The 22,246-nt window shown below is 41.6% G+C and overlaps 1 pseudogene across 1 annotated transcript; it reads left to right on the top strand.

The window, feature by feature from the left end:
* LOC307191740 (ribulose-phosphate 3-epimerase-like) lies at nt 1-19,118 on the top strand (annotated as a pseudogene). Its single transcript has 3 exons — nt 1-129; nt 18,219-18,367; nt 18,577-19,118. The product of its transcript is annotated as a ribulose-phosphate 3-epimerase-like (transcript).
* The last annotated feature ends 3,128 nt before the right edge of the window (nt 19,119-22,246 follow it).

Raw genomic sequence — 22,246 nt, 5'->3', positions numbered from 1 at the left:
ATGCGGAGGAAGGGAGAGCAGTATCCGGTGCCAGCTCACGCTGGACATGATAGCATGGTGAAGATTCTGTATTTTACTCTGAGTGGGATGGGAAGCCAACAGAAGATTGTGAACAAGAAATTAATACATGTAAGACACTTCAAACACTGTGCACAGTAAGTACTGAAAATTCTAGCTTTGTTTTTACTTTTCTTGACTCTAAAGGTAACTAACCTCCATTCTGCATTATGAGAATGATAATTTTTAGCCTAAAATATGGTACAAAGGATAGAAGTCCTGATCTGACAGATCAGATTTGTGGCTACCAGTGGCCGGGGTGAGGGGAGGAGAAATTGGAGGAAGATGGTCAAAAGGTACAAACTTCCAGTTACAAGGTAAATAAGCACTAGGGATGTAATGTACCACATGATCAACATAATGAGCACTGCTGTGTGTTATAGATGAAAGTTGTTAAGAGAGTAAAGCCTACGAGTTCTCATCACAAGGAAAAAATTTTTTTCTATTTCTTTAATTTTGTATTCATATGAGATGTTTACTAAACATATTGTGATAATCACTTCACCATGTAAGTAAATCAAATCATTATGCTACGTATCTTAAGCTTATCTGTATAAGTGCTGTATGTCACTTACATCTCAATAAAACTGGAAGAAAAAACCTCATTAATATTGAAAAATCCTGATCTTACAAACTTTAGGTCCAATTTTAACATCCTACATTTACAAAGAGGATTGATGATTAGAAAACTACCTCATGTCCAAGACTAGGTTCTTTTCATCTGCTGCTTGGCAATTTATTTTCTTTCTTTCTTTTTTAAAATTTATTTATCTATTTTTGGTTGCGTTGGGTCTTTGTTGCTGCGCACGGGCTTTCTCTAGTTGCAGCGAGCGGAGGCCACTCTTCGTGGCAGTGTGTGGGCTTCTCATTGCAGTGGCTTCTCTTCTTGCGGAGCACGGGCTCTAGGGGTGTGGGCTTCAGTAGTTGTGGCATGTGGGCTCAGTACTTGTGGCTTGTGGGCTCTAGAGCGCAGGCTCAGTAGTTGTGGCGCACGGGCTTAGTTGTTCCGCGGCATGTGGGATCTTCCCGGATCAGGGATTGAACCCGTGTCCCCTGCATTGGCAGGCGAATTCTTTTTTTTTTTTCAAAAAGCAGAAAAATCATTCTTACTTTTTATGCAAATGCAGCATAACTCTCCATTCTACACCGTATTTTTCTTACTTATTGATGTGTCTTAGAGTCCTTCCCTATTAGCACCTTTTTTTTATATACAGCAGGTTGTTATTAGTCATCAATTTTACACACATCAGTGTATACATGTCAATCCCAATCTCCCAATTCATCCCCCCACCCCCCAACCCCCGCCGCTTTCCCCCCTTGGTGTCCATACGTTTGTTCTCTACATCTGTCTCTATTTCTGCCCTGCAAACCGGTTCATCTGTACCATTTTTCTAGGTTGCACAGATATGCGTTAATATATGATATTTGTTTTTCTCTTTCTGACTTACTTCACTCTGTATGACAGTCTCTATCTAGATCCATCCACGTCTCAACAAATGACCCAATTTCATTCCTTTTTATGGCTAGTAATATTCCATTGTATATATGTACCACATCTTCTTTATCCATTTGTTTGTCAATGGGCATTTAGGTTGCCTCCATGACCTGGCTATTGTAAGTAGTGCTGCAATGAACATTGGGGTGCATGTGTCTTTTTGAATTGTGGTTTTCTCAGGGTATATGCCCAGTAGTGGGATTGCTGGATCATATGGTAATTCTATTTTTAGTTTTTTAAGGAACCTCCATACTATTCTCCATAGTGGCTGTATGAATTTACATTCCCACCAACAGTACAAGAGGGTTCCCTTTTCTCCACACCCTCTCCAGCATTTGTTGTTTATAGATTTTCTGATGAAGCCTATTCTAACTGGTGTGAGATGATACTCATTGTAGTTTTGATTTGCATTTCTCTAATAATTAGTGATATTGAGCAGCTTTTCATGTGCTTCTTGGCCATCTGTATGTCTTCTTTGGAGAAATGTCTGTTTAGGTCTTTTGCCCATTTTTGGATTGGGTTGTTTGTTTTTTGAATATTGAGCTGCATGAGCTGTTTATATACTTTGGAAATTAATCCTTTGTCCATTGATTCGTTTGCAAATATTTTCTCCCATTCTGAAGGTTGTCTTTTCGTCTTGTTTATGGTTTCCTTTGCTGTGCAAAAGCTTTGAAGTTTCATTAGGTCCCATTTGTTTATTTTTGTTTTTATTTCCATTACTCTAGGAGGTGGATCAAAAAAGATCTTGCTGTGATTTATGTCAAAGAGTGTTCTTCCTATGTTTTCCTCTAAGAGTCTTATAGTGTCCAGTCTTACATTTAGGTCTCTAATCCATTTTTAGTTTCTTTTTGTGTATGGTGTTAGGGAGTGTTCTAATTTCATTCTTCTACATGTAGCTGTCCAGTTTTCCCAGCACCACTTATTGAAGAGACTGTCTTTTCTCCATTGTATATCCTTGCCTCCTTTGTCATAGATTACTTGACCAAAGGTATGTGGTTTTACCTCTGGGCTTTCTATCTTGTTCCATTGATCTATGTTTCTGTTTTTGTGCCAATACCATATTGTCTTGATTACTGTAGCTTTGTACTATAGTCTGAAGTCAGGGAGTCTGATTCCTCCAGCTCTGTTTTTTTTCCCTCAAGACTGCTTTGGCTATTTAGGGTCTTTTGTGTCTCCATACAAATTTTAAGTTTTTTTGTTCTATTTCTGTAAAAAATGCCATTGGTAATTTGATAGGGATTGCATTGAATCTGTAGATTGCTTTGGGTAGTATAGTCATTTTCACAATATTGATTCTTCCAATCCAAGAACATGGTATATCTCTCCATCTGTTGGTATTATCTTTAATTTCTTTCATCAGTGTCTTATAGTTTTCTGCATACAGGTCTTTTGTATCCCTAGGTAGGTTTATTCCTAGGTATTTTATTCTTTTGTTGCAATGGTAAATGGGAGTGTTTCCTTAATTTCTCTTTCAGATTTTTCATCATTAGTGTATAGGAATGCAAGATATTTCTGTGCATTAATTTTGTATCCTACAACTTTACCAAATTCATTGATTAGCTCTAGTAGTTTTCTGGTGGCATCTTTAGGATTCTCGATGTATAGTATCATGTCATCTGCAAACAGTGACAGTTTTACTTCTTCTTTTCCAATTTGTATTCCTTTTTCTTCTCTAATTGCTGTTTGCTAGGACTTCCAAAACTATGTTGAATAATAGTGGTGAGAGTGGACATCCTTGTCTTTTTCCTGATCTTAGAGGAAATGCTTTCAGTTTTTCACCATTGAGAATGATGTTTGCTGTGGGTTTGTCGTATATGGACTTTATTATGTTGATGTAGGTTCCCTCTATGCCCACCTTCTGGAGAGTTTTTATCATAAATGAGCGTTGAATTTTGTCAAAAGCTTTTTCTGCATCTATTGAGATGATCATGTGGTTTTTATTCTTCAATTTGTTAATATGGTGTATCACATTGATTGATTTCCATATATTGAAGAATCCTTGCATCCCTGGGATAAATCCCACTTGATCATGGTGTATGATCCTTGTAACGTGTTGTTGGATTCTGTTTGCTAGTATTTTGTTGAGGATTTCGCATCTATATTTATCAGTGATATTGGTCTGTAATTTTCTTTTTTTGTAGTATCTTTGTCTGGTTTTGGTATCAGGGTGATGATGGCCTCATAGAATGAGTTTGGGAGTGTTCCCTCCTCTGCAATTTTTTGGAGGAGTTTGAGAAGGATGGGTGTTAGCTCTTTTCTAAATGTTTGATAGAATTCACCTGTAAAGCCATCTGGTCCTGGGCTTTTGTCTGTTGGAAGATTTTTAATCACAGTTTCAAATTCATTACTTGTGATTGGTCTGTTCATATTTTCTATTTCAACTGGTTCAGTCTTGGAAACTTATACCTTTCTAAGAATTTGTCCATTTCTTCCATTTTATTGGCATAGAGTTGCTTGTAGTAGTCTCTTAGGATGCTTTGTATTTCTGCAGTGTCTGTTGTAACTTCTCCTTTTTCATTTCTAATTTTATTGATTTGAGTCCTCTCCCTCTTTTTCTTGATGAGTCTGGCTAATGCTTTATCAATTTTGTTTATCTTCTCAAAGAACCAGCTTTTAGTTTTATTGATCTTTCCTATTGTTTTCTTTGTTTCTATTTCATTTATTTCTGCTCTGATCTTTATGATTTCTTTCCTTCTGCTAACTTTGGGTTTTGTTTGTTCTTCTTTCTCTAGTTCCTTTAGGTGTAAGGTTAGATTATTTATATGAGAGTTTTGTTTCTTGAGGTAGGCTTGTATAGCTATATACTTTGCTCGTAGAACTGCTTTTGCTGTATCCCACAGGTATTGGATTGTCGTGTGTTGTCATTTGTATCTAGGTATTTTTTAATTTCCTCTTTGATTTCTTCAGTGATCTCTTGGTTATTTAGTAACGTATTGTTTAGCCTTCATGTGTTTGTGTTTTTTACATTTTTTCCCCTGTAATTCATTTCTAATCTCATAGCATTGTAGTCAGAAAAGATGTTTGATATGATTTCAATTTTCTCAGATTTACTGAGGCTTGATTTGTGACCTAAGATGTGATCTATCCTGGAGAATGTTCCATACGCACTTGAGAAGAAAGTGTAATCTGCTGTTTTTGGATGGAATGTCCTATAAATATCAAGTAAATCTATCTGGTTTATTGTGTCATTTATAGCTTCTGTTTCCTTATTTATTTTCATTTTGGATGATCTGTCCATTGGTGTAAATGAGGTGTTAAAGTCCCCCACTATTATTGTGTTACTGTCGATTTCCTCTTTTACAGCTGTTAGCAGTTGTCTTATGTATTGAGGTGCTCCTATGTTGGGTGCATATATATTTATAATTGTTATATCTTCTTCTTGGATTGATCCCTTGATCATTATGTAGTGTCCTTCCTTGTCTCTTGTAACATTCTTTATTTTAAAGTCTACTTTATCTGATATGAGTATTGCTACTCCAGCTTTCTTTTGATTTCCTTTTGCATGGAATATCTTTTTCCATCCCCTCACTTTCCATCTGAATGTGTCCCTACGTCTGAAGTGGGTCTCTTGCAGACAGCATATATATGGGTCTTGTTTTTGTATCCATTCAGCAAGCCTGTGTCTTTTGTTTGTAGCATTTAATCCATTCACATTTAAGGTAATTATCAATATGTATGTTCCTATGACCATTTTCTTAATTGTTTTGGGTTTGGTTTTGTAGGTCCTTTTCTTCTCTTGTGTTTCCCACTTAGAGAAATTCCTTTAGCATTTGTTGTAGAGCTGGTTTGGTGGTGCTGGATTCTCTTAGCTTTTGCTTGTCTGTAAAGCTTTTGATTTCTCCATCGAATCTGAATGAGATCCTTGCTGGGTAGAGTAATGTTGGTTGTAGGTTCTTCCCTTTCATCACTTTAAGTATATCACGCCACTCCCTTCTGGCTTGTAGAGTTTCTGCTGAGAAATCAGCTGTTAACCTTATGGGAGTTCCCTTGTATGTTATTTGTTGTTTTCCCCTTGCTGCTATCAATAATTTTTCTTTGTCTTTAATTTTTGCCAATTTGATTACTATGTGTCTCGGCATGTTTCTCCTTGGGTTTATCCTGTATGGGACTCTCTGCACTTCCTGGACTTGGGTGGCTATTTCCTTTCACATGTTAGGGAAGTTTTCGACTATAATCTCTTCAAATGTTCTCTTTGGTCTTTTCTCTCTCTCTTCTCCTTCTGGGACCCCTGTAATGCGAATGTTGTTGCATTTAATGTTGTCCCAGAGGTCTCTTAGGTTGTCTTCATTTCTTTTCATTCTTTTTTCTTTAGTCTGTTCCACAGCAGTGAATTCCACCATTTTGTCTTGCAGGTCACTTATCTGTTCTTCTGCCTCAGTTATTCTGCTATTGATTCCTTCTAGTGCATTTTACATTTCAGTTATTGTATTGTTCATCTCTGTTTGTTCTTTAATTCTTGTAGGTCTTTGTTAAACATTTCTTGCATCTTCTCCATCTTTGCCTCCATTCTTTTTCGGAGGTCCTGGATCATCTTCACTATCATTATTCTGAATTCTTTTTCTGGAAGGTTGCCTATCTCCACTTCATTTAGTTGTTTTTCTGAGGTTTTATCTTGTTCTTTCATCTGGTACATAGCCCTCTGCCTTTTCATCTTGTCTATCTTTCTGTGAATATGGTTTTTGTTCCACAGGCTGCAGGATTGTAGTTCTTCTTGCTTCTGCTCTCTTCCTTCTGGTGGATGAGTGTCTCTAAGAGACTTGTGCAGGTTTCCTGATTGTAGAGACTGGTGGTGGGTAGAGCTGGCTGTTGCTCCAGTGGGCAGAGCTCAGTAAAACTTTAATCTGCTTGACTACTGATGGGTGGGGCTCGGTTCCCTTCCTGTTGGTTGTTTGGCCTCAGGCAACCCAACGCTGGAGCCTGCCTGGGCTCTTTGGTGGGGCTAATGGCGTACTCTGGGAGGGCTCCCGCCAAAGAGTACTTCCCAGAACTTCTGCTGCCAGTGTCCTTGTACTCTCGGTGAGCCACAGCCACCCCCTGCCTCTGCAGGAGACCCTCCAACACCGGCAGGTAGGTCTGGTTCAGTCTCCCCTGGGTTCACTGCTCCTTCCCCTGGGTCCTGATGCACACACTACTTTGTGTGGGCAGGCAGATTCTTACCCACTGCGCCACCAGGGAAGTCTCCTTGGCAATTTATTTTCTAAAAAACTTCTTATTATGGACATTTTCAAACTTAATACAAAATTAGATAGAATACCCAGTTTCAAGCAATTATCAATTAATGGCTAATGTTGTTTCTTCTGTATTACTATTTTCCTCCCCCTCCTCACACTGAATTACTTTACAGCAAATCCCAGACATATCTTTTCGTCTGTGAATGCCTCAGTACATAGCTCTGAAAATAAAATCTTTCTGTTTTGCTTTACCATAAGACCCTTATCACACCTACAAATTTAATGGTAATTTCTTAAGATCATAAAAAATCCAGTCAGTCATCAGATTTTCCTGGTTATCTCGTTAATGCTTTTTAAAAATAGTTGATTTGTTTAAATTGGGATCCAGACATGCACGTTGCATTTGGGTGTTAGGTCTTGTAAATCTTTTAAAATCTGACTATTCGTCTTTCCTGTTTGTTTTCTTGTCATTTATTTGTGAAGAAACTTGGTCTTTTGTTCCTTAGTTGTCCCTCATTTTGGATTTTGCTGAATTCCTCCCCACGGAGTTGTGAATATGTTCCTCTTTCCCCTTGTTTTTCCTGTAAACTGGTAGTTGGCTCTAGAGGCATAACCAAGTTGGATTTTTTGGCAAGACTACCTCACGGGAGGTGCTGTGAACTTCCTGTTACACCCTATCAGGAGGTATGTCCTGCCTCGCTTTCTCTCTCTTATATTTGGTAAAATACACATAACATCAAATTTACCCTTTTAGCCACATTGAAGTGTACAATTCAGTGGTATTTAGTACATTCACCATGTTGTGCTACTACCACCACTATCTAATTCTGGAACTTTTCCGTCACCTCAAAAAGAAACTCTGTACCCATTAAGTAGTCATTCCCCACCTCCCTCTCCCCAGCCCCTGGTAGCCATGAATCTACTTTTTGTCTCTCTGAATTTTTCATATAAATGGAATCATGTAATACGTGGCCTTTTGTATCTGGCTTCTTTCACTTAGTATAATGTTTTCAAGGCTCATGCATGTTTGTAGCACGTGTCAGTACTACATTCCTTTTTGAAATTAATTGATTAATTAATTAATTTTTGGCTGTGTTGGGTCTTTGTTGCTGCGCGTGGGCTTTCTCTAGTTGTGGTGAGCGCGGGCTCCTCCTTGTTATGGCACGTGGGCTTCTCATTGCGGTGGCTTCTCTTGTTATGGAGCACGGGCTCTAGGTGCGCGGGCTTCAGTAGCTGTGGCACACAGGCTCAGCAGTTGCGGCTCACGGGCTCTAGAGCGCAGGCTCAGTAGTTGTGGCACACGGGCCTAGTTGCTCCGTGGCATGTGGGATCTTCCTGGACCAGGGCTTGAACCTGTGTCCCTTGCATTGGCAGGCAGATTCCTAACCACTGCGCCACCAGGGAAGTCCCCTGCATTCCTTTTTATGGCTAAATAATATTCCATTGTGTGGAATTTTATTTATCTATTCCTCAGTTGATAGACATTTGGGTTGTTTCCACCTTTTGACTTCTGTGAATAGTGATGCTGTGAACATACACGTACCATTTTGCTGGAACACCTGTTTTAACCCCTAGGAGTGCCTCTCTTTTTGTGGTGTTAGGACTCATCGGTGGGTTCAGTTGGCCTCAGCCTGATCCATATATGATAATGTTCCCTGTGGGCCTTTCATCTATTGATTTTAGCCACTATTGATGACCACTGCCTGTTCCAATAGGGTTCCAATAACACACTTCTCATAGAGGTCAAGGTGGTCTAACCATTTTACTTTCAGTTAACATTAAAGCAGCACTGTTCTGGGCAACAAAGTTCATGCATTCCTATGAGGGGAAGAAAATGGGGGGCAGGGGGGCTGGTGACCAAAAAGTGTGAGAAAAGCTGCATATGATGGATGCCCTTGCTGCTCACATGCAGTGCTCACTCACATGCTAAGGCCCCTGGGAAGCTGTGTAGTCAAAAAGCCTGTTTAGCTTTAACTCTGTATTTCCCAAGTTTATTTGACTATGAATATTTTTTTCTCTACACTTATTCTAATTATTCATCGGAACATGCTTTGGAGAATATTGTTTTAGAGTCTAGGTTACTTAAAATACTACTAATTAATTTATACCTATGTGTTTCTTAGCTGTTTGGAACTGACCTGACAGTCCCCAGAATCTTCTATTATCACTTAGTGGCCATAAGTTAACCATATTCTTGCAAAATCCCTGGACAGCAGAGTTGGCAATATTTCTGGCAAAGTTTCACCTGGAAACTCTGAATTGAGATTATGTCCTTGGGAATGAATGCTTGAGTCAAAGAAGCAAATATCAATTTCACCCATCACCTCCATCTTAAGTGTTTGATGGACACCTGTGATAAACCTTAGAGAAGCACCATACTGATGTGTAAGCCAGAGCTGCTTATCATTCCTCTCTGCTCTTCATTGCTTTACTCTGCACGGCCCCCAAACCATGCCGAGGTCCCCCTTCATGTTTCCCTGGGTCACACTGCTGGGGGCTCTGTCCCACCACCCACACGTCAGTGTGGTTAGATAATGCTAAACACTGAGGTCATGTGGAGAGAGGGTCTAGCAGACTCCTTGGTTGACTTTCTAAGGTCAGGGATTTGACAGAGCTCCTTTCCCGTGGTCACTTAAATGCATTTCACTTACTAGTTTGTTTTTAAAAGTTTTTAACCAGTCAAGCTGCCATGCAAAATGCTGTGATCTGCACCTTTGAGGCCAGAAGAATGGCACAAAGGTGGTGCCTGCCCTCACCACTTAGGTGGGCTCAGCAGGGTAGCAGGGGCTTGTGGGGAGTGGGAGGAGCTGGTAGGAGGAAGAGTAGTGAGCAATCCAGTGCGGGGAAAGTGGAAACCCTGGGCCATTTCACTGTTAGAGAGAGGACCCAGCTCTGTGAAGTGTGTGCTGTAACTGGGGCTTCTAGGTAGAGGTGGTAATGAAGGTCAGCCGGAGTATAGAGTGGTTCCAGGTCAGAGATTTGCTGGGGATACAGGGGAAGGGGCCTGGCCAGAGTTGGGCAGGGTGCCAGGACCCTGGAAGTCATCTGCCTTGGTTCTGATGGGCTCAGGAGTTAAGCAGGGCCAAGTATGCTTGCGGGAGGCCTCACTGGCCTAACCTAAAAATTAACTTATACAACCTAACATCCAGCATCCTAGGACAGGCTGGCATTGAGAGGCAGGATAATGGAGTGGTTGAGAGCACAGATGTCGGTGCCAGACTTCCAGGGTTCAAATCCTAGCTCTGCTGCTCACTAGCTGTGTGACCTTGGGCAAGTCACTCCACCTCTCTGTGCCCCTGTCTTCCCAGGGAGGAATAAAAGTAAGACCTACCTTATAGGGTTGTTTATGAAGATTAAAGGAGTTAAGATATGCAAAAGCACTTAGAACCATGCCTGGCACCTAGTAAAGTGTTGAGATTTACCTGTTATGATTAAATGGTGGGCTTAGAGGACAGATCCGTGAGCTGCTGGGCACTGAGAGCTGCTGGGGTGCTGGGTAAGTAGTGGGGAGGAGGGGGGCTCCAGGGCAGGTGGGCAGGAGCAAAGGAGAGAGGGAAGGGACTCTGCCTGTGGGCAAGCCAGGGAGGGAAGAGCTGGATCTTGAACTCACCAGACACCCCACCGTTTTTGGAACAGGGAAGGTTGCAGAGCCCTGTTCTGTGCCAATAGGCCCAGATCACAGTTTGCTCCTGTTTCCCTAGGAAAAAGGGGGTCATGGCCATGCTCACATCCCTGTCCCTAGGTTACCTGAGTTCCCCTCCTGGCCTCCTTCTCCAGTGGTTCCCATGTGTCGCTCATCTGTTCTCTTTAGAACAGTCACAAAAGTTTCAACTGAACTTAGTATCAGGTTATAATTCTTTTTCCTGATGACTCAGCTTGCTTTTCCTTTTTATTTTCTGCATGAGAAAAGGGAAAACCTTCCCTAGGATCACTGAACACAGCCTTCCTTTCTCTTGATAATAGCCTGGTGAAGGTGGGGAGGGGGTAGTGCGCAGAAACTGCCAGGCAAGTAGAGCCGACTGTCCACACGTCAGTGTCCAGGGGCTTCCGTGTCCCCGTGTCCCCTGCTACCTGGCCTGTCGGCACCGGCTCCAGGGGGCTCTGCGTGCTCACTGGCCCAGCTTTCAGAACCAGGCCCCCAACAGCCAGCCTGGTGGGGGGCTCCAGCTCCATCCCCCCATGGTGGCGTGGGATCTGTTTCATCTCAGTATATAATTAGCTAAAACTAGACCAAGTCACTGCTTTTAACAGCCCTTTTGCCTCCTGATCTTACCCACTCCCATTTTTGTTTTGGAAGGATCTTCCTTTCCACTTCAGGGTCCAGAAATATACATTTGGTTTTGTTTAAACATTGTTTTCTAAGAATATCTATGCAACTGCCTTACTCTCTAACTTTGCCAGCACCCTCCTGCCTCTGTTTCTTACCTGTGCCATTTCCTCTCTAGGTCGTGTCCTCAGCCTTGTGTTTGGGCATGAAAGCATCCTGGACGTTGGGCATCTAGGTCTTCTCTCAGCACCACCTCTGGACCAGTTCGGTGGACCCCAGCCCTTGGTTCAGACCTTTCTGTTTTGGGGTCACACGGCAGCTTGGTGTGTTAAGGGCAAACCTCACTGGCATCTAGGTTTCCCCATACATTGCTTTGATGTTCCCTCGTCAGCAGCAGCCTCAGTCTCTGTGTCACACTGAGAGCCAGCCCCTATTTCATAATCACTATTAACTTTCAAAAGTAGGTCCCTATTTGGCACTGCCCACTCAGCACGAGGTGCTAACGTCGGCACTACTCACTGCTAAGTTCTTTGTGCGTCTGAGTCAGCTCCTTACTTTCCCTACTCCGTCTCTAAAGGTGGCCTCTGCTTCTTTTCCTGGCTTCACACTCTGGGTGAGGAGAAAGGTAGTGAGATGCTCCTAAGACCAAAGTCATGATTGCTCCCCTTTCCTGAGGGTCTCCAGACACAGGTTCAGGGGCACGTGTAGGTGGTGTAGGTTTGTATGTTCCGAGGGGAGAAGTGATTCCACAACAGAAAGAAGTGGCCTCACAAGAATGAAAGGACAACTTCAAACATGCTGTCAGTAACTCATCAAATGACAGCGATGCAGTAACCCTTCAGGTCACGCCTGGCAGCCAACTGATCCTGGGCAGGGGAAACCAATGGCCAAAGAAAGGAGGAAGCACACCTGAGCCAGCTTGCTCACAAGCTGCAATATGTAAACGTGGGTACAAAGCGGTTACTTAATTCCTGCACCTGTTCTGACTCAGCACACGCTTGAAGTACTTTTTTTTTTAATTGTAACATCTTTAGTGGAGTATTATTGGTTTACAATGTTGTGTTAGTTTCTGCTGTATGATGAAGTGAATCAGCTATACGTATACACACTTGAAGTATTGGGCCAGGATCTGACAGGATGCCAGTGCTGGCAGCACACGCCGAAAATTTCATGGTGACACCACCCAGATGGTGCCAGGAAAGGGACACAGAGCCCAGTGGGCTCTGCCTGCAGCTCTGGAGGAGAAGCCTTCCTCCTGCCTGCAGGGAAGACTTGGGCTGATGCCTGGCTCCCCTGGAGTAGCCTGCAAAATAAACTAGCATGGACCTGACATTTAAAAATTCGTCAGCTGTAGATTTTCAAAGTGTATCAATGGGGTTTGGGTTTCATGATTGCTGCTAAAAAAATGTGAGCAACTCTCATGACTATATTCAATTTTCACTGATTTAATTACTGCTAAGAAAAGAAACTGCCAGATGGAAAAGACATCGGCATCACATTTCTCACGGTGTTCAAGTTGGCATCAGCATTGATCAAAACCTTGCAGTGGCCTCTCGTTTCCATTCGTGGTTTTAAAGTGACTGTACTTAGCTGACTTATTTGTGATCCCCTCTTCATTACTGTGTCTTGGACAGTATCAAAGCAGACCTGCCTGGGGCTTCCCCGGTGGCGCAGTGGTTGAGAGTCCGCCTGCCGATGCAGGCGACACGGGTTCGTGCCCCGGTCCGGGAATATCCCACATGCCGCGGAGTGGCTGGGCCCGTGAGCCATGGCTGCTGAGCCTGCGCGTCCGGAGCCTGTGCTCCGCAACGGGAGACGCCACAACAGTGAGAGGCCTGCGTACCACACACACACAAAAAAGACCTGCCTGTGGCTGTTTATATAAATCTTTAAGTTCAGTATCTTGTGAGCTTCCAGAACTTTTGTTGGCAGAATATGGTAGTGCTTTATAAATGCATGTGGGAGAAAACCTTGAAAAGATGGTAGACTCGTTTATAGAAGAGGTAGCAAACACTGACCTTTCTGGAACATAGAAAAAAAAATATATGCATCTGCTTTAAGCAGCTTTTTATTAGTGAAATGCACGGCTTACGTTATAAGTAGTAAAACCTAAGCCTTGGCAGCAGTTTTAATTCTCCAAGGAGCACAGATTATGTTCAAAGGGCTAAGATGGTTCATGGTAAGATCAGAATGGGTTACGGAACAATTAGAGAGAAAATTCAACTCAAAATAAATGTCGACCGAGTGGTTCTAGGACTGAGCATTTTTACTGGCGGGTGAGGTGTCTAACATTTGGATGCATTTGAATTATCGTCACAGAGTGAGAGAGGACCTTAGCTGTCATCTTCTCTCTTTTCCCCAGCCTCCAGTCCTGGAACCTCTGACAGCCGATATGGTTGACCTTGCCCAGGACCTCACAGGCAGCCTACCTCGTGGATGCTTGCCCAGATCTAAGCTTACACGGTTTCCCTGTCGCCTCTAAATACCCAGCTTCCTCTCTGAATGGCCCACAGCGAATGCATGTCTATAAGACAGGTTTGCTAATACCTGAAGTTAGGTCTCAGGTGTCTTCCAACTTGGCTTTTCCTTTTTCAGGCTGATTCTGTGGATCTGGATCCTTCGTGAGGTGGCTCACTTAACCAAAGAGAATGAACTTCCTGGAGAGAAGAGAAGAGTGCTTCAGCCAAGCAAAGCTTGTGTAGCTGTGCTTCTAAACCAGACTGTCCAAAAAGCCCATGAGCATTTTCTAGACCAGCATCCCATCTCATTCAGCCTTTCCTCCCTTTCAGAGTTTCCAGAACTTTCACCATCCTGGAGGTCCAGCACTAGCTGGTATCAGTTAACCAATGGTCTTAAAAGAGATAATAATATTCCATTGTATATATACATATATACACACAGCATTTTGTCCATCTGTTCGTCCATTGATGCATGCTTGGATTGCTTCCACCTTTGACTCTTGTGAATAATGCTGCTATGAACATGGCTGTACAAATATTTGCTCAAGTCCCTGCTTTCATTTCCGTGGGGTATATACCCAGAAGTGGAATTGCTGGATCATATGGTAATCCCATGTTTTGAGGAACTGTTATGCTGTTTTCCACAGGAACTGCACATGATCATTTTTTTTTTTACTGCATATGCTATAGTATAATTATAACAATTTATTAGATATTGCCAAACTTTTTTCTAAAATTATATATATATATACACACACACACACACCCCTACCAGCAGTGACCCAAATCTTTGCCAACACTATTATCAGATTTCTTAATTTTGGCAAATTTAATGGTTTTAAAATGATTATTTTATCATGGTCTTAATTTTTATTTCCCTAATTACCACTGCAATTACTCATTTTACATGTTTGTAAGTTTCATTTTTCATATGGAAGTCATTAATCCATTAAGAATTAATTTTGGGGGCTTCCCTGGTGGTGCAGTGGTTGAGAGTCTGCCTGCCGATGCAGGGGACACGGGTTCGTGCCCCGGTCCGGGAAGATCCCACATGCCGCAGAGCGGCTGGGCCCGTGAGCCATGGCCACTGAGCCTGTGCGTCCAGAGCCTGTGCTCCGCAACGGGAGGGGCCACAACAGTGAGAGGCCCGCGTATCGCAAAAAAAAAGAAAAAAAAAAGAATTAATTGTTGTGTATGGTGTATGATAGAAATCTAATTTTACTCTTTTTTTTGATTTAGTTATTTTTTTTGGCTGTATTGGGTCTTTGTTGCTGTGCACAGGCTTTCTCTAGTTGCAGTGAGCAGGGGCTACTCTTCATTGCGGTGTGCAGGCTTCTTATTGTGGTGGTTTCTCTTGTTGCGGAGCACGGGCTTTAGGCATGTGGGCTTTAGTAGTTGTGGCTCTTGGGCTCAGTAGTTGTGGTGCACAGGCTTAGCTGCTTTGTGGCGTGATCTTCCCGGACCAGGGCTCGAACCCATGTCCCCTGCATTGGTAGGCGGATTCTTAACCACTGCGCCACCAGGGGAGCCCTTCACTCCTTTTTATGTGGATAACCAAGTGTCCTGGCTCCATCCTTTTCCCATAGCCACCATCTCATATGTCAAGTTTCCATATATGGTTGGTCTGCCTCTGAGCTGTTTGTTCATTTGGTTACTTTGTCAACCTACGTTAATGGCATCTGTTTTCTTTATAAGGAGGGGACAATGAGGTATTGAGAGAGACTGATCCTGGGTTAACTGGGCACTTACTGTCCGGCATTGTAATTGCACCTGGCTATGGACGAGGTGGTTGGAATTGGCCTGCTAGTTGAATAAAGTCCATGCACTCATGGAGCTCAAAGATACACATATTTAAATCCCGATGATGTAACGTGGTAAGTGTGGTAATAGAGGAATAGCTGACATGATATGAGAAAAAAACAGCAAAGAAACAACTAACTAGTATTTGGGTGTCCAAGAAGGTAACAGGGGGGTGACCATTTCAAATGAGCTGAGGTCTAGAGGTGCACAAATTTAATATCAAATCCCAGTGCTCCTACTTACTAGCTGTGTGACCCTGAAAAATTCTCAAGACATCGTTGAGCCTCAACTTCCTGTCTATTCAACAGAGGTAATAATAATACTTACCTCAGAAGGTTGCTGGGAACATTAAAACAGACCATATATCAGGAGCACTTAGCCCAGGGCCTGACACAGTGGAAGTACTCAATAAATGTACACCTATCAATTCATTCATCCAATAATATTAACTGAGTACCTACTATGTGTCAGGCATGGTAATAGGCTATAAGTACAAGTGTGAGAAGGCAAATGGTCTTTGCTCTCATGTAGCTTTTGGTCAACCAGGTTACACATATGCTTATAAAATATTCACACAAATATATCATTACAGATTTGATGAGTGCTATAAAGGGAAATTATAGCATGCTAGGACAGAACAGAAGAGGGAAACCTGATTTATGATGAGTGTTTTTATTATCACTACACATTTCTGAGCTGGGACTTGAAGGGTGGATAGGAGTTTATGGGCACAGCAAGCGGGAATGGCCATTCCAGGCAGACTAGACTTCAGAGGAAAAGGCATGAGATGCGAAAGCTTTTCTCTAGGTCAGGGGCAAGTGCCCCCTCACTCAGGACCCCCCTCACTGCCCAAAGACTTAGAGGGATTCCTCATGTCCACCTTTTCCAGGGAACAGGCAGGAGAAGTTGAGTGCCTGTGGCCCCCAAACATGTCTGGTGGCTCAGTGAACTCTGATCTTTTGTCAGTGTGATAAACTGTTCTCAGTCCACTGACCAGCTCCTTGGTAATACTGGGCTGAAGATAAATGGTGAAAATGGCTTAGATGAGCTGGATTACAGTGAAGTCCTTTTGATGTTAATGTTGGTCAAAAATGTATTTAGGACTGACCTCAGTTTGGCACTCCAAAGCTCAAAGATAAAAAGAAGTGCTCAGAGAAAAGAAAGTAAAGTGATTAAAAGATTTTCCAAGACGTATGTGAAGTATTTTTACAAGCTAACGGTGCATACTGTTTGCCATTTAGAGCAGATGGGACAAAGAGTTATATTTGCAAGAAGGGAAATACAGATGCTTGTGAGGAGGTTTTCTGGAACAAGTACAATTCAATAGTTCTCAAATTGCAGAGTCCCTCCAGGAGCCTGTTAAAAATTTAGACTCCCTCTGCAGTGATGGCCATTGTCAATGTGCTCAGGAGTCTGCATGGGTTCTCTCCCAGCTGGAGAGCCCTGGCTCCGCCCACTCCACACCACAGCTTAGCGCTAGGTCTGGGGCAGATGCGTCCTGGGAGAAGTTTGCCACAGAGGCAGCCCAGATCCCAGGGGGCAGCACAGCCACCTCAGTTCCTGCAGCCACTATGCCCCGACCCCCAGCCCCAGGCTACTCCACACCAGAGCCTTGCACTAGATCTGGGACAAACACAACAGAGAAAGGGTTGGGCAGCTTCTGAGCAGAACTGAAGCTGCCTGTGTGGGCAGTGCATAGGTCCTTACTTGCTTCAGCATCACCTCCTTTGAGGCAGGGCTCACACTCACAGGCAATGGATCCTACTGAACCCAACCCTCAGGGCTTCTAATCCAACAACTGGGGGTGGGGGGGCAGACCCCACCCCTGCCAGGGTGGCAAGAGAGGAAGCCCCATCTCATATCCTGCACAGGCTCTAGATACTACAACACCTACCACACCCCCTGTCCAGGGGATAACAGCCAGCACACCCTGAGGAAAGACGTGACTGGTGTCCATACTGAAACCAGCCCTTGCATGAAAACGCGGGACATACGTAGTCTACACAGGGATCTTCTCACATAAAAACACCCTTTCAAGACCACAGCAGATAACTGTTTCTCTTAAATTCATAGAGACAGAGAAAGTTAAGTAAAATGAAAAGGCAGAGGAACTACACCCAATCAAAAGAACAAGAGAAATCCTCTGAAAGAACAAATTATGAAACAGAGCTCATCTGTCTACTAGACCCCAAGTTCAAAAAGGTGGTAATAAAAATGCTAACTGAACTAAGAAAGATTATCAATAGAAACACAGATCACTGTAACAGGAACTAGAAACTATAAACATGAACCAATAAAAAATAGACAATTCCATTGCTGAGATAAAAACCAATCTAGAAGCAATGAATAGCAGACTAAATGACACAGAAGAATGAATAAGTGATCTGGAAGATAGGATAATGCAAATCACCCAATCAGAACAGCAGACAGAAAGACAAATGAAAAAAAAAACCAGAAAGAAAGCAACATATAAGATCTATGGGATAATATAAAACATGCCAACCTATGCATAATAGGAGTTCCAGAAGGAGAAGAGAGAGGGAAGGGGATCAGAAAATGTATTTGAAGAAATTATGGCTGAAAACTCCTCAAACCTAAAGAAGGAAACAGATATCCAGGTACAGGAAGCACAGAGTCCCAAACAAGATGAACCCAAAAAGACCAAGACACATTATAATTAAAATGGCAAATGTTAAAGAGAGGATTCTAAAGACAGCAAGAGAAAAACAAAGAGTCAGTTACAAGGGAAGCCCCATAAGGCTATCAGTTGATTTCTCTGCAGAAACTTTGCAGGCCAGAAGGGAGTGGCATATATTCAAAAAACCTGCAACCTAGGATATTCTACCCATCAAGATTAGCATTTAGAATAGAAGGAGAGGTAAAGAGTTTCTCAGACAAGCAAAAACTAAAAGAATTCAGCAATACTAAATCTACACTAAAAGAAATATTGAAGGGTCTTCTCTAAATAGGAAAGAAGGGCATCCGGCTGCAAGATTGGCCTGTCCATCCTCAACAGCGACCTGGACAGTTTAGGGGCCGATTACCCGCACCTGGATGCATTTTGTTCCCAACATCACCTCTGGTCACCCTGTGGTAGAAAGCGTCCTAAAGCAGCTAGGCCAGGACCCTTTCTTTCTTTCTTTTTTTTTTTTTTGCGGTACACGGGCCTCTCATTGTTGTGGCCCCTCCCGTTGCGGAGCACAGGCTCTGGACGTGCAGGCTCAGCGGCCATGGCTCCGCGGCATGTCGGATCTTCCCAGACCGGGGCACGAACCCGTGTCCCCTGCATTGGCAGGCGGACTCTCAACCACTGCGCCACCAGGGAAGCCCAGGACCCTTTCTTTGACATGCATATGATGGTGTCCAGGCTGGAACAGTGGGTAAAACCAATGGCTGTAGCAGGAGCCAATCAATATACTTTTCATCTCGAGGCTACTGAGAACCCGGCGGCTTTGATCAAAGACATTCGGGAGAATGGAATGAAGGTTGGCCTTGCTATCAAACCAGGAACTACAGTTGAGTATTTGGCACCATGGGCTCATCAGATAGATATGGCCTTGGTTATGACACTGGAAGCTGGGTTTGGAGGGCAGAAATTCATGCAAGATATGATGCCAAAGGTTCACTAGTTGAGGACCCAGTTCCCGTCTTTGGACATTGAGGTTGATGGTGGAGTAGGTCCTGACACCATCCATAAATGCACAGAGGCAGGAGCTAACGTGATTGTATCTGGCAGTGCCATTATGAGGAGTGAAGACCCCAGATCTGTGATCAACCTGTCAAGAAATGTTTGCTTAGAAGCTGCTCAGAAACGCTCTCTCGATCAATGGAACCACAAGGAGTCCAGTGTTTCTGCTTACGAGATCTAGTTTTTACTGGAAAACAAGACTATTACCTACCAAATCATACCACAGTTCAGGCAGTGCTGCTTTTCTGAGCAATTATTCATTCCAGTGACTAAAATCCATTTTGCAGAATGTTCCAAGAGGTTAGAAATTGGTGTGTATTACATTTTCAGTGATGCAATTTAAAGATTAGTGTGGTAAAATACCATTTTTACTGGGAGACTTGATTTTTATAAAGAGTAAAAATATGGCAATATCAAGGTTATGAACAGAAATGTGTCTTAATGCCTAAGAAAGGCATATTAGCTACTATGAAAAAAATTTTTTTTCTGAATTTCTAAAAAGAATTTTCTTTGCTTCTTGGCTTTTCTGAAAGCAAAGGAAGTCCGGTTTTTCCTGTTTCATGCCATTTTTGACTTGTGTATGTGCGTGATAACTAAGTTGGGATCTGGCTGGGATGGCTCTTCTAGCTTCAAAAACATCTATTTTTTACTTTGCACCTTATATTTGATACATTAAAAAAACAATGCATTATGAAGTCCAGGGATTTTCAGGTGGTCTGTTGTAAAACGCAGGCACAAGTTTTATCAGGGTGTTTTCTTTGTTAGCTTTGCTCTAGGGGCAGGTTATTCAGTGGTTCTTCCCCCAACCCCCACCCACCCTCCACCAACCCCATTTCCCCTTTTTCTTAATCACACCCGCTATTCTTAAGTACATAAGATGTTTTCCTAGCTCTATGCTAAAAGGAAAGGAAGGCCTCTATTTGGAAGTAATATTAAGTTGAATCCTGACTCTCTTCCCCTTTCTATTTGTTTGACCTTAGCAAACCAATCCAACCAACCTCTCTGAGCTGATTATTAACTGATTTATATATTGAATATAATCATAACAACAGTGGGGGGTTGTGTTGAGGATTAAGAGATACTATTAATTATATATGTAAAGCTTCCACTACTATTCCTAGAATTGTAGGGTAGTAGAATTTGAGGACGCTCAATACAAAGTAGCTATCATATAAATTTATGCTTTGTAGATTATAAAGTATGTTGATATAATCTCATTAAACCTACAAATCAGTCCTAAAAAAAAAAAAGGAAAGAAGCAAGACTCTATAAGAAAGGGAAAATCACAATAGAAAAGGCAATATATGAAAGGATTGAAGATCACTTAAATAAGCCAGTACCAAGATTAAAAAATAATTAAAATTATAAAAGAGGTTATAACCACAATAAACAGTAAAAGGATAAGCATGAAGATGTAAAATAGGATGTCAAAATCACAAAATGTAGGAGAGGGGAGTATAAAATGTAGATCTTTTAGAATGTGTCTGAACTTAAATGACTATCCATTTAAAGCAAGTAGATATAGTTATGGGTCAACATACTTGAAATCTATGGTAAACACAAATGAAAAACATACAATAGCTTCACAAAAACCAAAAAAGAAAGGAACTCAAGTATACAAAAGAAAATCATCAAATCACAAAAAGAAAAACAAAAAGAAGAAGAAATGAAAAAAGAAGAACTACAAAAACAACTGGAAAACAAGGATTAAAATGGAAGTATCTATCAATAATTACTTTAAATGTCAATGGACTAAATGCTCCAATCAAAAGACACAGAATGGCAGATTGGATAAAAAAACAAGAACCTACAATGTGCTGCCTATAAGAGACTCACTTCAGGGCAAAAGTTACACAGATACTGAAAGTAAGGGCATAGAAAAATATATTTCATGCAAATGGAAATGACAAGAAAGTGGGAGTAGCAAAACTCATATCAGACAAAATAGACTTTAAAACAAAGGCCATAAAGAAAGACAAAGAAGGCATTATATAATGATAAAGCAATCAATACTAGAAGAGGATATTACACTCGTTAACATATATGCACCCAATATAGGAGCACCTAAATATATAAAACGAATACTAACAGACATAAAGGCAGAAATTGACAATGATACAATAACAATAGGAGACTTTAACACCCCACTAACATCAATGGACAGATCATCCATATAGAAAATCAACAAGGCAACAGAGGTCCTAAAAGATACAATAAACCAGTTGGAATTAATTGATATCTACAAGACACTACATTCAAAAAACACAGAATACACATTCTTTTCAATTGCTCATGGAACATTATCTAGGATAGACCACATACTAGGTCACAAAATAAGCCTCAACAAATTTAAGAGGGTAGAAATTATTTCAAGCTTCTTTTCTGACCACAATGGAATGAAACTGGAAATCAACCACAGAAAGAAAAATGAGAAAAAAACAAACATGTGGAAACTAAACAATATGCTACTAAAAGAAACCAACGGGTCAGCAGTAAAACCAAAGAAATCAGAAAATACCTCGAGACAAATGAAAATGAAAACACCACTTTACAAAATCTATGTTTTGCAGCAAAAGCAGTTCTAAGAGGGAAGTTCATAGTGATACAGACCTTCCTCAAGAAACAAGAAAAATCACAAAGACCACAAAAGACCTAGAATTGCCAAAGCAATCCTGAGGAAAAAGACCAAAGCTGGAGGTATAACTCTTCCAGACTTTGGACTATACTACAAAGATACAGTAATCAAAACAGTGTGATATTGGCACAAAAACAGACATATGGATCAATGGAATAGAATAGAGAGCCCCAAATAAACTCACACATCTAGGATCAATTAATCTATGACAAAGGAGGCAAGAATATACAATGGGAAAGACAGTCTCTTCAGCAAGTGATGTTGGGAAAGCTGGACAGCCACGTGTAAATCAATGAAATCTGAACATTCTTGCACACCACATTCAAGAATAAACTCAAAATGGCTTAAAGATCTAAATATAAGACATGACACTATAAAACTCCTAGAAGAGAACACAGGCAAAACATTCTCTGACATAAATTGTAGCAATATTTTCTTAGATCAGTCACCCAAGGCAAAAGAAATAAAAGCAAAAATAAACAAATGGAACCTAATCAAAGTTAAAAGCTTTTGCATAGCAAAGGAAACCATCCAAAAACAAAAAGACAACCTACAGAATAGGAGAAAATATTTGCAAACAATATGACTGACAAGGGGTTAATATCCAACATATGTAAACAGCGCATACAACTCAAAATCAAAAAACACAAACAACCCAATTGAAAAATGGGCAG

This window comes from Stenella coeruleoalba, assembly GCF_951394435.1.
Source record: "Stenella coeruleoalba genome assembly, chromosome: 9".
NCBI classification, from domain to species: domain Eukaryota; kingdom Metazoa; phylum Chordata; class Mammalia; order Artiodactyla; family Delphinidae; genus Stenella; species Stenella coeruleoalba.
Note: the sequence above shows the minus strand (reverse complement) of the source record. Positions and strands in the feature narration are given on the sequence as shown.